This window comes from Miscanthus floridulus, chromosome 17 (genome assembly GCF_019320115.1).
Source record: "Miscanthus floridulus cultivar M001 chromosome 17, ASM1932011v1, whole genome shotgun sequence".
NCBI classification, from domain to species: Eukaryota; Viridiplantae; Streptophyta; class Magnoliopsida; order Poales; family Poaceae; genus Miscanthus; species Miscanthus floridulus.
Window position 1 is genome coordinate 22,878,151 of NC_089596.1, and position 11,316 is coordinate 22,889,466.

The window sequence follows — 11,316 nt, forward strand, 5'->3', positions numbered from 1 at the left end:
TAACATGCTCCAATCAAAACAAGGAAAAACATTCCTTTCAGCATTAAAAAAAGAGAAGAAAGAATGAGAAAAGATGGCCACTCTCTCCAAAATAAAAAGAGGGGAAGATCATACCCAAAAAGAAGTATTTCATATAGTCTTCATGCACCACCCACTTATCCACACACTTGTATATCTAGATTTGATTGTATGACTAGTTTTTCTCCAACAGAATCTATTTTTTTTACTTTGCAAAACATGTGATGCAAGTACGCCTCATGATTCCATACATTGAACTCCACAACCTTTTAGATGGTAGGATCAAGAAGAGGCAATACAAATATGCCTTGGTAAGGGGTGATACATCTTTGAGCGATTCGAGAGAACCATTTGAGGAGTTGAAAAGGCTAGACACTATAAAAAGTTCACATCTTTAGGTATGTCGTCGAATAACTTATATGCTAGCTTCATATCAATAAGGTCATGATCTTTACCTTAGCCCTAAAACTTTACTCTAGGACGAGCAAATGGCAAATTGTGGAGGAGCTTGTTGATGGAGCGAAATGAGAGGGGTGAAATGAAGAGGAATGAATAGGAAACCTTGCGTACTCACTAAGTTTCTAATATCTAAAAAGCAATCAACCACGCTTTATGACTTTGGGATGGATCATTAGTATCACGTTAATGATGTGTGGAGGAAAACTAGGAACATGCTGAAAGGAAAGAATCCAAGAAGAAATAAATCAAGGAAACAATATGCTTGCCATCTCTAGGCTAAGGAAGTGAGAATATCACGGGGTTTTTGGTTTACGGAAATAATTGAGATGGGACAAAATTTGGATGGGGAGGAAAACTAGAGGGAGAGAGGAGGTAACTAAAACAAGAGTGGGAGAGAGGAGCGTAACGTGGGAGAGGCAAAACGTATTGGAGCAAGCACGGAACTTTGCATAGTTTCTCTACACTACTAATAAAAACAGAAGAGGTCGTCCACACCTTTGCTCCGCCCCCTCTGATCCGTGCGACGCCCAACGGATTAGAATGTTTGCACGTGGTATACTCATCCATCTCTACCCCCTATTCTAGGCACCTCTCTCTCTCTCTCTCTCCCTCATTTCCCACTACCACAAAAAAGATTTTAGAAGACAAGCGTCCTGATTAACAGAGGCTGGCAAAAAGTGAAGCGGACTCCAAAAATAGATAACATTTTCAGATATCGTCACACCATCCTCCGTGTGACGAGCGACGCAGGCTCCGTCGCGTTCATATGCTGCGGGCTCGTGTGTTCCTCAGCCTCCTCCGTGTGTTGGAGCAGGGCGGCAGGTCCGTCAAGACTGTCGGGATGACCATCATCAATGGCCTCACAATGGGATGAGACTCGATGTTTTGGTGTTTTGGTGCTGCAATGACCGGCATCATTTTGTTAGAATTGATCTCATCCGTCTTGACCCAACGGTCGAGACGGACCCCTTGACCGCGTCCTGATCGGGGACGTCCAGCCATCTCGTGGCTAGTGGGCCCCCGTCGCACAGTGCCTATAAAGAGGAGGTGGGGCAAACGGCACATGGTACGAGGTTCACCGCCGCCACAGCCCCACTGTCCTAACCCTAATCCGATCCAGAGGGTGGCACTGCCAGCGGCGGGAAGCGCCACTGCCTCCACCACCACCGCCGGTCTCCACCGCTACTCCGACCGTCGCTGCCTAGTGCAGAGCTTCACCAACAAACCATTGAAGGCAGGGAGCTCCTCCGACGGTCAGATGCTCCTACATCTCCCTCTCTCTCTGTTATCTACTCCCTCTGAATCTCAAAGTCACTGATTATCCTAAATAGAAAAGAACTCACCCACTGGATCCACACCTAGACGATCTAAAGAAGTTAACAATGGCATCAGAGCTTGGTTCTCTAGTATGTGGATCCGGATCGGGGCAAAGAAAAGAAGAAGGAAAAGAAAAAGAAACGAACTTCGGTTCGGAGGAGAAAATGAAACCCTAAAGATATTGTACGGTCTGGGGAAGTTTTCCCCACCACCGTCATTACCGCCTCACGCGGGATGGAGCACCCGCCGCCGGTTTGCTGACGCGCGGGAAGAGATGGATTAGATCCTTTCGGATCTGAGCATACAGACTAGGTTTTTCCCTAAATCCGTGAAAACTCATGGGGAAGAAGAACAGTGAATCAAATCGGCCCTAACCCTAACTTGCCGAAACCCTAACCCTAATTCCAATCCCCGTCCCCAAATCGGATTGGATCCGAGTAGAAAAGGAGAAACACAGAAGGGGGAAAAGAAAAGCAAGGCCGGTGGCTTACCTCACCGCTGCCATCTCCGCCGTCGTGCGGGAAAGACCGGACCGCGCCGGTGTTCGTCGCCGAGATGCATCCGCGCGGGTACGGGTACAGGGAGCCGACACAGAGCCGCTTGACGGCGGCGCGCTCTCCCGATGGGGAGCGCGCTCGCCGGCAAGAGGGCCTGCGGTGGCGCCATCTTCGTCTTCTCCTCCGGCGCGGCTCGCTGTTGCTCGAGATGTGTCGCGCTGCTGAGAGAGAGAGACGCACGAGAAAGAAAGGAAGGGGAGCCGGACAAGCTCGGTCGGCACCACCCCTCATCGGCGCCGACGGACACCACGGCTGCCGCCGCTGTCGCGTGCGGCGCGAGAGAGAGAAGGGGAGGGAAGGAATGAACTAGGGTTTTTAGGGGAACGGCGGCCGCGGGTGCCTTTTGATCCTCCGCTGGGCGCGGACGGCCGTCCGATCTCCATCGACGGCTGAGCACGGTCGGGCCGAATAGAGCCCAGGCGGGATGCCACTTTCCCGGCCCAGGCCTAGGTTGCGGCCTGGGCGCGGGTGCGCGCTGCGCGAGCGGCTGCTGAGCCGAACAAGAGATCAGGCCTTCGGGCCAAGCAGGCCTCCGGGCCAAATGAACAAGAAGGAGAATTTTTCAGTTTATTATTTTATTTTTTTCAGAAGCTATTTTGAATGAATAAAGTTAAGTTTAAATGTTTTATCTCTACTCAAATTTGATCCAACGTGATAATTTGTTTAGAGAACAGATGAGTAAAGTAAAATGCTTCTGAAAAGTAGGAAAAGAAATTTTGTCAAGTTTCCGCTGCAAAGTTAAAGGTTAATTGTCTTCTAATTTGAAGAGCAGTTATAGTTATTCAGTAAATGATGAAAAGTTTATCCTCCAGTTAAAATTAGAACCAACTAGAAATTTTTTAATTGGAAGAATAGTCGGTTGATAGTTAAGATAAATTATAATATTGTTATTTTCTGACCAACGTTGATGATAACAATATTATAAGTTTATTTATGAGTTTAAGTTTAAAGTTAAATTATGGTATTGTTATTTTCTGACCAACGTTGATGATAACAATATTATAATTCTATGTGTTTTATGTTTAAAGTTTAAATCTCTGATGAATTTTGCATCAAAGTGACCAATTTTCAGAGAATAGATAAAGTTCAAGGAATGCTCTTAAACTAGATAAATGTATTTTCATGTTTCCGCTGCAATGAAGTTAATTGTCTTCTAATTAAATTCGAACCAACGGGAGAATTTAATTTTGAGGAGCAGTTCTATGTTTACAAGATTATTGAATTTCTATACGTTAATTTCATTTCTGCCCAACGGTGATGTGGAATTAATGTAGAAGAATGATGTTTTATTCTATTTCTGCCCAACGGTGATATAGAATAGAACATAAAGTTTTCAAAGTTTAATGAGCATTATTGTTGAATATTTTTCAGACAAAAGACCTACATGCTTTCATTCTTGAAGGCAGAAAGAGAAATGAGCTGGGTACTTGTAACTCAGATGATGAAATGCCTAAGGGCAAGTTATGTATGAAAGAATGCCATTGGTTAAGGGACTGTGTTCTCTTTAAAGAATGGCTTCAAAAGAAAAGAATTCTAGGATATTGATCCAAGAAAAGAGATAGATCAATGAGAGTCTTCATTGAGAAATGTCTTTTATGTACTCTCTGTGGAGAAGAATTTTTTTTTTGTTTCACTTATGAGAGTTGTAAAAGTCATATACATTAAACATGTGTGTTAAAAGAATATTCGGATTTATTTCTAAATTTGATGATTGAACACGAGCCAATCCTGGCAATTATGTCCGTTCAAAGGAATAGTACCCGCATGGCGGGAAAAGTTTGAGAAAATACCCGCATGACGGGGTACATGGAGAGAAGTTTGGGATAGCTCTTATGCTATTCTAGTATTTACCGTACACTCTGATTGTGTCATGGTCATAAGTACTCAATGAGTTTGAGAACAAAAGAAAGTTGCATGTGAACCAAGAGATAAGAATGATATGCAAGTGTGACTTGCAGAAGTATTGATAATAATAGACTATATTGAGTTTTGAAGTGTAATGAGGAAAATATACTCCCATACAAATTTTGTTTGCATGCTGTAATCATGTGGATGAAGTAAGTAATCAAAGTTTCCTCATTCACAAGAGTTCTGAATGTTTCAAAATTATGGTAGAAAAGTTCATACCACATTTCGAGGGGGAGAAATGTAAGATTAATTAAGAAAAACAATTAAGAAAGATACTTCCCCATACTTCAAATAATGCAATGCATACTATGCATTGAAGGTAAAAGTGATCTATAAAAGATGATTGTGATCGTTGAGGGAGTAAGACGGTCATAATAACGATACCCCTAAAGTAAAGAAATAGCTAAATTCCTGGACCTTTTTATAGCTCCGATAGGAAGATAGCATAGTCAGCTAGTATTTATACTGGATGACGCCATATGAATTTTTAGCTGATTAAACCCAAAATAAGAAATTTGAAGATACACCATCTTTACTGAAGATGGAGAAATCTGGGGGAGCATGGTATGTAGATACCTAAGGCTTGAATAGAAATGGGATTACATATCCACTACAGTGTTTATTAGAGCAACAAATTGCTTTATACATGCTGATGTTGTATGACATATACAACACCAGATGTTAGCTCTTAAAGAAGATGAATAAGTAAACAAAGATCTTATGATACGGGAGGCTATAGAACATTTGCCTTTTGGCAATAAAGAGCAACAATAGCCCCATACGAAAGAAGTGCCACGAGGCCCAAGAAGGTCTCAAAGAATAAGAAAGAAATTCAAATGGAGGATAATTCCACCTCATTTGAAAAGCCATGAGAGGGCGTTCACTCATCTAAATGGCAAGAAGTAAAGGAAGATGAAATACCAACGATGTTTGGGACTAAGAAAAATTCCCAATGGAGCCAAAACAGTAGGCTGTAATGGGTCTACAAGACAAAGATGACTCCAAAGGGAATATAGAAAGATATCAAAAGGGAATATTGAAAGCTATAAAGCGTCACTTGTGGTGAAATGATTTACACAAAGAGAAGGAATAGATTATAATAAGCATGCAATGATTCTTTTAGAATCATAATGGTGTTAGTGGCACATTATGATTTATAGTTACATCAAAAGGATGTAAAGACACATTCCTCAACGGGGATTTGTATGGAAAAGTTTACATGGCATAACTCAAAAGGTTTTGTCGTAGAAGAAAAAGAACGTAAAGGGATGTTGCCTAAAGAAATCTATTTATGGATTAAAGCAAGCTTCAAGACAGTGGTTCTTGAAGTTTGACAGTACAATAAGAAAGTTTGAGTTTTAAAGAGAATGTAGAGGACAATTGTATTTATGCAAAGTTTAAACATGGAAAATTTATTTTCCTAATCCTGCATGTGGGTAGCACCTTACTCGCTAGTAGTGGTGTTAATCTACTGTTGGAGAAGAAGCCGTTCTTGTCCTTAAGTTTCAATAAGAATGGTCTTGGTAAAGCATCATTCGTTCCAGGAATTGGAACTTATCGAGATAAAAGGAAAAGGGGTATTAGAACTGTCTCAAGTGTATACTTAGAGAAGATTCTAAAGAAATAAAGTATATATGTGAGTAAACTTGCGCCTGTTTCTAAAGTAAAGAGTAATAGTTTTCGGAACTTTCAGTGTTCCAAGAATGATTATGAGATCGATCAAAAGGACGTCCTATATGCTTCAGCTGTTGGAAGCTTAATGAATGCTTATAAGCAAGAACTTACCCTGACATAGTTCATGTATCCGGGATATTTTGGCAGAAGTCCAGTCCAGATATAGATCACTGGAATGGAGATGAGAATGTTTTGCAATTGTGCAAAGATTTATAGGCCTCATGGTGAGTAAGAAAGAATAAGTACTCTCAAATAGTTGTGGGTACAAATGTTAAATTTTGGCGAGATGTTTAGTGAAACCCACATAGTAGCTAACACTCGCAGTTGGAGTTTTATTGTGGAAAAGCTCCAAAAAAACAGTTGTGGTGTCATCAAGGATGCATACCCACAGTATAGCTTGATATGAGGCTTAAAGGACAGGCGAAGTGGTTAAAAGAACTTACACCCGGAATTGATAATGGTATACAACAGCAATAACCATTTAAGTAGTTCGCTCATATAACAACGGGTCAAGTGTGCTGCCAAACACATTGACGATAAAGTTGTACGTTGTGAAGGAGAAAGTCCGGAATCATACTAAAAATATTGAACATAAAAGTAACAAGCAAGTGCTTGCGGATCCGCGTATAAAAGGCTTACCACCCAGTGTGTTTAGAGAACACACAGTCGACATGGGTTTATGGTGTAGCCTATGTTTTCCGGACAATAAAGGGCCCAAAGTTAAAGAATCTGTTTCAGAAGAGAGATGTGTATTGTAGCTGTTAAGTCTATCGGCGATTGACCGTGACGATGAAGCATGCTCTATACACTAATCTGTGATGGAATAAATAAAAGCGAAAGGGATTAAAGTCAAAGTTTAAGGTTAAAGTATGAGTTGAGATCAAGGGGGAGAATGTTAGAATTGATCTCATCCGTCTTGACCCAACGGTCGAGACGGACCCCTTGACCGCGTCCTGATCGGGGACGTCTAGCCATCTCGTGGCTAGTGGGCCCCCGTCGCACAGTGCCTATAAAGAGGAGGTGGGACAAACGGCACACGGTACGAGGTTCACCGCCGCCACAGCCCCACTGTCCTAACCCTAATCCGATCCAGAGGGTGGCACTGCCAGCGGCGAGAAGCGCCACTGCCTCCACCACCACCGCCGGTCTCCACCGCTACTCCGACCGTCGCTGCCTAGTGCAGAGCTTCACCAACGAACCATTGAAGGCAGGGAGCTCCTCCGACGGTCAGATGCTCCTACATCTCTCTCTCTGTTATCTACTCCCTCTGAATCTCAAAGTCACTGATTATCCTAAATAGAAAAGAACTCACCCACTGGATCCACACCTAGACGATCTAAAGAAGTTAACACATTTTTCTTGTGTATTAATTGGTACTGATGATCAGCTATTTAACGAAACAAACAAACATCTATTCATCACCTATATGCGCGCGGCACGAGCGCCACAACCACAACTCCACAAGTGAAGTGATCACGCAAGAGCCACGCAGGACTCGGACGTGCCTGCCTCCGTATGAACGAAACGCATGCGTAAGGCTTATTACATTCGTGCAAATGTGCAAAAGCTAACTACCTTGGCAAGGCGATGGAGAAGAAGCCCAGCAGGCATTACAGGCCGTGCGTGGTGGCTTGAGCCTCCACCAGCAGGATGCGCTCGCGGCCGCACCGGGCGAGCAGCACGCGCGAAGGATGCAGCCTGCAGCATGGAGCAGCCATGCGCATGTCCCATCCCGTCCTGTTCTTCCGCTAGGGGAATGAATTAGCAACTTCAATTCACATAAATTCCAGTGGCAACGAAGGAATTAGCTCTCCAGGTAATACTGATGATGCAGAAGCAGCTCAGATATGTACTACTACTGAAGACCTTGAGGTAAAAAATGCTATTAATATAATGATCAAACATTACTTAAAGGTACTACCTTTGTAGGTACATGAACACATATCACAAATAAATTAATCCCTGGGACCAGAGTGTGTATTCGACACAATGAACTTGGATACAGTAAGAAACCCATCTGAAACAGGGACGTCCAACCAAAAATGTTGACACATAGATATTAACTCTTTTATTAATGTACACAGGTGATGAAAAATGAAGACACGGACAACAGATAAGAACGTCATATAAATGAAGAAACACAAGTGAGCAATCAAGACCAAGACCAGTACAGGAGCAATGGATTATCAGAAGATATAGAAATATTCTTAGAAAATGAAAATTCTATAGAAGACCAAGGACTACCAGAACCAATAAACAGCAAGTATATTCCTGAAGTTGGTATGCAATTCAATAGCTCAGATGAGGCAAAACATTTCTGCAATGAGTATGCTTATATGTCAGGATTCTCTATGGTTATTGCTAGCACTTATCGGACAATAAACAAGAAGAGGAACAATGAAATAACAAAAATTGCCTTGAAGTGCAACAAATAAGGAAAGATAGCTGAAAAGGATCAAGAAATAGAGTACTCAATTGTTCAGGAAAGGCAGACTAGTGTGATTGCAAAAACAAGATGTAAATGCACAGTTATAGTTAAGGAAGACAATGGTGTTTGGAAATATCATCTACCACTCTCGATCACAACCATCCACTAGGACCTCATTCAGAAACAAAGTTTCTCAGAACGCACAAGTACATGTCCACTGAAGAGAAAAATATGATAAGGACTCTAAAGAAAGTGAATACTCCTACTAGGAATATGGTTGCAATTCTATCATATATGAGAGGAGGTCGAGCAAACCTCTCTTATGATGACAAGGATGTGGAAAATTATAGTTACAAGGTGGGCAGGGAGCGTACTATGAATGATATGACTCAAATGCTTCAGTACTTCAGTGACCAACAAGCAGAGAGTCCTGGGTTTTACTATTCTGTAGACATGGACAATGATTACAAGGTCAGGAACATCTTTTGGGAAGATGCAGAAGCAAGAGAGTATTACACAACATATGGAGATTGCATAAGTTTCGACACAACATTCCTAACCAACAAATATAATCTACCTTTTGCTCTATTAGTTGGTGTTTCAGCATATGCAAATACCTATATTTTTGCTTGTGCTTTCCTTGGAGATGAAACAGCTGACACATTCAGCTGGGTGTTTGGTCAATTCCCAGGATGGTGCAATGAGGAAGGCAATAGGTTTGATGTTTCCAGGAACAACACACAGAAACTGTTGGTTTCATGTGAAGAAAACACTGGAAGAAAAAATGGTGATCGAGGGTTCGTATGAAGAGATGAGGGACATATTAGACAATTCATTAATGGAAGCAGAGTTTGAGCATTTGTGGCAGAAGATGATGACAGATTTTGAACTTCATCACATCAAACATCTAAATGAAATATGGGAGAAGAGGAAGAGATTCATCCCAGTGTATTTCAAGAACAATTTCTTCCCATTCATACAGAGTACAGGGAGAAGTGAAGGGATAAATGGTGTGTTCAAAAGAGGGGTTGGACCACAATATAGTTTGATGAGATTCATAAATGAGTTCCATCGAATTTCAGACACAATACAAAACAGAGAATACAGGATGGACTACCACACAAGAAACAGAAACAGGAAAGAGCTATGGTCAAAGTACTACATGGAAGAACAAGCCCATGATTTGTACAAGGCAATATTTGTCAAATTCCAACAATAACTAAAGGAAACAACAACTCTATGTGTAGATGAAATTAAAAAAAGGGCAGACCCAGTGCCAGAGGCTCCCACATGGGTGGGGTCTAGAGAAATGTGTAGATGAAATTGATGACAAAAAAAAACCTATGAAGTATACACAAACCCAAATCAACATAGGCAACCACACAGATCAGGGGTTGCACACGAGATGCACGCTGCCCCATCCCCTTGAGCAGAGTGGTCGACAACAGCGATGACGACAAGCCAGATGTGTCAGTTGATAGTTCCAGACCGAATCGATACAACTAAAGTTCTCGGACTACATGGGGACCCAATAGGACTACCTTATGACACGAACATTGTTTAGGTACTTAGATGTGTGTTTTGAAAGGTAGAGACTGGGATAACATAGCGACACAAGTTTAGGGAGCGTAGTTGACTTTACTCTAAGAGAAGAATACCATGTACACAAGTTACTTGAACAAACACCATAGAAGCTACTGAATCCAAAACTGGCAGCACAGGTGGAAGGTGGGGCCCCCACCCTCACTTGTATTCCATTTTCATTTGAGTCCTAGTAACCACACAAAACTTTGCAGAGCCCCAGCTTCACCAGCACAACACTGCCACACATCTACATATACACTAGCAGTGACGGACCTAGGTTTTTACCTCTGGGTATGCGCAGCAAAAAAAATTCTTATGCAATTCGGTAAACCAAAAAAAATTCATATGCAATTTTTTTTACATTAAAAATTTCTACCTATCTCTATGACTGGCGGACCCCAGGGTATGCGGTGGCCCACCTTGCATACACTGTAGGTCCGTCCCTGTACACTAGTACAGTAATAGTTAACAGAGGCAGGCACCCCACCTGCCTCTAAATCAACACCTATGTAAATGGATGTTTCCAAAGGTGGTGCTCCATATCTGCCTCTGTTAATAAAAAAAATAAAATAGAAAGCTAGCCTAGTGCATCCAACCAGGTCGGTTTGGGCCTTGATCTAGGTCACTAGGGCATCGTCGTGGTGTCAATATGCAGCCTGTTCGGCTGGGGATGAAACGATCGTATATGATCGTGGATTATTACTGCTGGCTGGTTTGGTGTGAGAGAAAAATACTGTTCTGGCTGAAAATTTACGATCGTTTACGACCAAGCGAACAGACTGTGGTCACCGCCATGCCGTCTTGCGTCCCTGCCTCCACGTAGACTTCTAAGTCCATGCCACCATGTCTCCCCACCTCCACAAGGACCTCTTTGTCCATGTCGTCGCGACGCCTATGAAGCCTGTGAAGTGGGAGGGAGCTAGAGAGATAGAGAGAGCAAGGTTTTGAGCACCGATGGTCTTGAGGTTGAGAGAGTAGAGGGAAGGGAAGGGCTCACTCGGCGGTCATGCTCATGCAGGAGAGGTCCTTGCACTAAGAGATACACAGCCTCCTTGTTAAGATCCACCACCTCCTCACGCCTTCTCTTGCCCCGAGATCTATCGTTCCAAATTGTAAGTCGTTCAAGCTTTTTTTAGATACGTAGCATTTGTTATGCACCTAAATATACATTGTCTAGATACGTCATAAAAGGTATGTATTTAGAAAAGCCAGAACGACATAAATTTGAAATGGAGGGAGTATATAATATAATGAGAATGGCCATCTATGAACCCAAGGCTGCAACCTCTAATGCTCTTTTACTTCTAGCCTGTCGGGCGAGCAATTTATCCTAAAACCACTACTACAAAAAAAACGTTTGTAGCAATGGGA